This window comes from Triticum aestivum, chromosome 3A (assembly GCF_018294505.1).
Source record: "Triticum aestivum cultivar Chinese Spring chromosome 3A, IWGSC CS RefSeq v2.1, whole genome shotgun sequence".
NCBI classification, from domain to species: Eukaryota; Viridiplantae; Streptophyta; class Magnoliopsida; order Poales; family Poaceae; genus Triticum; species Triticum aestivum.
Window position 1 is genome coordinate 318,674,889 of NC_057800.1, and position 5,872 is coordinate 318,680,760.

Sequence of the window (5,872 nt, forward strand, 5' to 3'; positions counted from 1 at the left end):
GGTAACCTCCATATCATCTTGGTATCGTGGTATCCCTCCATTGTATATTCCCTTGCCATTGCATTGATAACACCTAGCCCATTTTGCGTCACTTGCGTATCGAGACTAGCCATTTGAGTATTGCCGACAACGTTACTTGTGCACATTAGTGATCTACACCATACATTGCATACATACCATACCATATCGGTATCATCTTGGTATCATATCATCCTTCGTGCCTCAAGTTTTTTCCCGCATATACACAATAGCTATCTTGGTTTGTGCATTGTGCAAAAGTGGCCATACAAAAAAAGAATAAAGCTTTTACGCAAAGAAAAAGAGTGAACAAAGAGCTTGTAAGCAAGTGCCATAGCATCATACCACAGTGTCATATAGGATCATCTTGGATCATAACACCGGGAACCATACATATATAACATACTTGGGATAGAAAGTTGATACATTTTGCATCTTATAGGTTGTGCACAAGTGTCGTATCCGCCTATAGAGCAATCGTGCTAGCATCTCTCTTGAGTTGTGCAACACGAGCATTTTCCGTGGATTCCACATTTTGTGCTCATCCTTGGTTGCACGACCCCATTTATCTATTCGTGTTTGTGTTTCCGTGTGCCACATATTGCTATTGGTCTACTTGTTACACTTGGGAATTTGTGAATATCTTTCAACATTATTAACTCTTGCTAACATTTTGCATAAAAAAATTGTGCCACTATCCTCACCGAGCTCCACCATAAGCCTTATTTGTGTAGGTGTGAGAAACCGACAAGAATTGGTACCAATTGTGCTATTTCCTTGTCCACATTGGAGTGATCATTGATCCACTTTCAACTTTGGTCAAGGTACATTTGGTATTCGTTCTTCTCTTTCTCCACTCCTATTGGCTCGAATCTTGTGATGGATAGGCAAGGCATTTCATCTCCGGTCTTCCACAACAATGACAGCGTGAACAACTACATCACCAAAGCGTCAATCTTCGATCTACAACGACAAATGCAAGATGCACAATCAAGATTGCAGGAGCGCATCGAGAACCTCTCCATCGACATTCGTCACTCCGAAGCGAAGAAAAGGGACTACATCGACAACAAGCTTTCCGCACAAAAGGAGGAGCAAGATGCAAGGATGGAGGAGATTCGGGCCTTGATCAAGTCTACTTCCCATTCGTCATCTTCAAGGCGGCGGCAAGCACATTGATCCTCTTCGGGGCGCCCAAGCGACACAAGTGCAAGTCGTCCACGTCCACAACTCCATGGCGACCACCATCACGTTCGTGATCCATCTCGTCATGAAGGGCATGTCACCTCCAAGCAACATGTGCACGACGACGACGAACGACATCTACTACGAGCTCAAGTGCGACAACGCCACCATCAACATGAAGATGCTCGAGATGCGCCTACCTACAAGTCCCAACAAGCCCTACTTCACGCCAAGTCTAAACTTCATGACCACAAGAGAAGACCGCGAGACAAGCACTACCAAGAGCACGCTACGGCTACAACAACCACTTCGGCATCTTCGCCAAGTGCTATCAAGGCATCTTCGCCTTTGGATGTACGGCATCTTCGCCTACTTCCCACGAGTACGCCTACATTGACTTCATCAAGTCCAAGGCGACCACCTACAAGTGAGGGCGACACTTCCATCTTCGGAAGCCCCTCAAGGAAGATGTCTGAGCATGGGAATTTCCCTTCGGTCATGGAGACGAGCTATGAGGTGCCACATCATATGGACCTCCTACAACAAGACGGCGATAAGAAGGTCGACCTAGGGCCATCCCCTTCGACCACACCGACGAGCACGAACCTCTTCAACAACATGAAGACGGCGCCCATATTGGACTCATACTCCGAGTCAAGCTATCAGACCGCTCATGAGACCTTATCTTTGGTCTTCGAGGAGAGTGATGATGTGCCATCTTCGGCCTTCATCCACGGCTATGACCACGACATGATTGAGCATGGAGACATTTGCACCAACATCTCTCCGACAACGACATGTGACGAGATGCCCCAATTGCCATGTGAGGAGAGCCACCACCACATGAGTGACATGAGTGACTCCACCACACGTGACATTGAGAGCATTTCCTATGAGAGGATGAGTGTGACCACCACTAGCCCCACACTTGAGAGCATGCCACACATCCTATGTGAGGTTGAGAGCCATTTGAGTGACTCCACCAACCATATGAGTGAGAGCATCCGAGAGGGAGTGAGTGAGCCACAACACTTAGTGAGTGAGGTAGTTGACACGGCATGTGAGGCCACTTTGATTTCTAACGACTTAACCTCTACTCCTAGTGTGTTTTCTTCTTTGGTGCTAGGTCTCCTACATGATGACGTGCCTATCCTCGATGAGTCCATACCTCCAATGGAGACAATGATGGCCATGGTGGACGACGATGCACCCCCACATGGTTCCATCAAGATGAAGATGACCACGACTCGGTCTTCAACACCTCACCTACAACACATGAGCGATGCTCCAAAGGTAACATAGGTGATGGTGCTTCTCTTGTCCCACTAGTGGACTATTTTACGAATGATTGCTTGCATGATGTTGACACACCTATACCCATGCTTCATGCTAGTGCGACTTCTTCATGTCATGACTTACCTATTTATGATAAATATGATGATGAGCATGTTGATTTGCCTAGTTGTGATGCTATGCTCCATAGGATATCATGTGAAAATTATTTTGGTCACATCATGTTTGACAATCTATTAACCTTGTCATATGCTATGAGTGAGATATCCCATATTGCATCATTTCAATCTCAACATAGTAACTATGCATGCCCCATTAAAATCAATCCCATTTGCACTTATGGCATAGATGATGAGATGATGGTCATTGGCTCTTGTTTTTCATGTGATGATATTGCCATGCTTCATTTACATGATTTGTGCAATTCATCTACTATGCCATGCTATGATCACATTGTTCCAAATATGCATTGTTTTGGATGTTGTCAATATTCTCCAAGTGATATTTCCATTAATGCTCATGAGGAGACCCCCATAACTTCCTCATACATATTAGGAGAGTTTGGTGCATTCCATACTTGGCATGATTCCCACAATTGCTTGCACCATATGCATTCCATGAATAACAATGCTCTACATATATATCATGATGCATTGCACAATTTGAGTCTTCATTATGCTATACATAACAACAAACCTATCATGATGGATGACATGTTTCTATATCACGCATCTCATTTATTTGAGCATTGGATATTTTGTGCTAACCAACACAAGCACGTGCGCATCACGATGGATGATGTGTACATCTACCACGCACACACCATTTTCCCTTTGTCTTTGTTTTGTGTAGGTACTCACGTATACTCGTCAACCTCTCAGTCCCAAGAGTTGACGAAACGAGCTCTTGAGAGCAAAGATGACTTGGGATCCCGTGGACTATCCTTGCCACCATTCTCTTCGCGCAACGACTACGCGCATCTCTTTCACTTGGCTCTCACACGTCTATGGGCTATATACTGCTTATCGCTTCATGCTCATTTTACCGTGTTTACTTTGCATGCTATGCTTGCTTCTATGCCTTTGCCATGCAATTGTGACCTTTGCTTGCATCTACCCATGATTCACCATTATGCTACGCCTATGTGTATTTGCATGCTTGGTGGAGATCCTTGTTGCTATTGCCATGTTTATCATGTACCTCGTGCTATTGATGCTTGTTGTGTTGGGAGAGTCATGATGTCCCGTTGCTATTTACATATGGCCTCTCACCAATACATTGATGATATTTTGCTCATATCTTGCCTTCATGCTTGTGATATGTCTTGTCCATTATTCATGACTACCATTTGCACACATGACATACTTGACATGATTCCTTCTAGTACGTTGCATCTTCGCACTACTAGCTTGCTTGCCTTGATTCATATGCTTGCTTTCTTTGTCGCATCACCCGTGTTCCATTCTTACTTGCTTTCTTGGGTTGATGACATATATGCTCGTGCCTCTCACATGATTTATCTTGATCATTGTCTCTTGTCTCCATTAGTGGCACCTCTCATATCCCCTTGTATTGAGTGCCAACTTGCTATGCTTATTGATCATGGAGACTTGGACATATTACTTGTGATGCATGCTTGTTTGATTGAGCCTATTGTATTTGGTTGTTCTCGCATCATATGCCTCCATATTATGAAATGCTCCCTTGTCCTTTCTTATGATGAGCATGATTCATACACTTGTTGGGTATCTTACCACACGAATGATAGGTTTTGCATCTCCGCTAACCTCATTTGTTTTTCCAAGTGTTTGTCATGTTCTTTCATTTTGAAGGATTCACAAGGCGATACCGTCATGAGACAATTTGGTCATGTTAAGGCATACACAATGTGCAACACCAACATTTGCGAGAATCTCCTAAAGGTGAACTCCTTCCCTTTGAGCCATCCTCAATTACGCATATTGGATGGGTCACTCTTTCATTGTTGTCTCCTTCTTGTTGTCTACATGATACATCTCGTGAACGGAGGAGCGACATGGGAGATTGGCTCCATGGACATTCAAGTTGAGGAGTGCTCGTACTTTGTGGATTCACCATCGGACCACCACTTCTACCACAACATTGAGCTATGGTACAACACCACCCATAACAAATTTACATCTTATGCCTGGATTGACTCACATTATGATTGCCTTGTTGCATCTTGTATCCCCATGTCATCCATGATATATGAGCTTGTGCATTTTCTTAGCAAATTTGTTGTGATCTTTCTTGATGGCATATTCATACATCATGATCATATGGCCTACAATCAATTGCATGATAACTCATTCATATTGAGAATCCATTGCCATGTTCATGCTTTTGATACACCGTCCCATTATGACATCATTTTGCACCGTGGTTGCATTGATTATATTCACAACAAATTTGTGTGCACAATGAATGCTTTTGCTCCCATTAATGCTTTGCATATCATTCTATATCATCTTACTAAGCTCCATGCGCTTTGTCACAAACAATCTTGCCGCAAAGACTCTTTCTTAAATGATGGAAACTTTATGTGCGCTAACCATTGTATTTCCGAGTGTTGTTTGTGTTTGCTATTTTTGCATGTATACACTCCGGCGACACCTTGGATTACTTGGATTGCGCAATGTCTTCAACTCCATCCAACTACAAGTCCATCCACAACGACCGTTTCCATGGTGATGAGGATCACGATCCGAGGTCGGATCTTTCTCAAGGGAGGGGAGATGATGCGGAGCATCCTACGATCATCACCATGTACACTACGACGAGACCTCGACCTCGAGCATATGCCATTGGACACAAGGTTAACTCGTTCCTAAGTCCTTTCCCTTTCCATTCTTCCGAGACATGGTTGCTACCTAATGCCAAGACACTACATGTTCTCAGGAATCAAGGACTCAAGGAGAAGGAACAGCCGGCATCAAGACTTGTGCAGAGTTTCTGCCAGGCCCGGACCTTCCGGCCACAGCCCGGAACCTCTGGCCTCCGGACCTTCCGCCAGCCCGGAACCTCCGACCCTCGCCACTCCAGCACAGCCTGTGTCGCGCCAACTCTCGGCTTACACCGGAACTCACACGGAACTTCCGGAGCCCGGACCTTCCATCCCTGCCCGGAACTTCCGGCCTGCCTGTGTGCAGAGTCTCTGGGCCGAGGCCCATGTACCTGTTTTTCCCCTCACTTACCCCTTCGTGGCCCTAGACTATATATACTCCTCCACCTCCACCATTTGAGGGTGAGCATTGGTTTAGCTCATTGAGAGATAGAGCATTGCTCATCCATATCGGATCTACTCCACGAGAGAGACCGCGCCCCCTCTACGAAGAAGATCCACCTTGGATTCAAG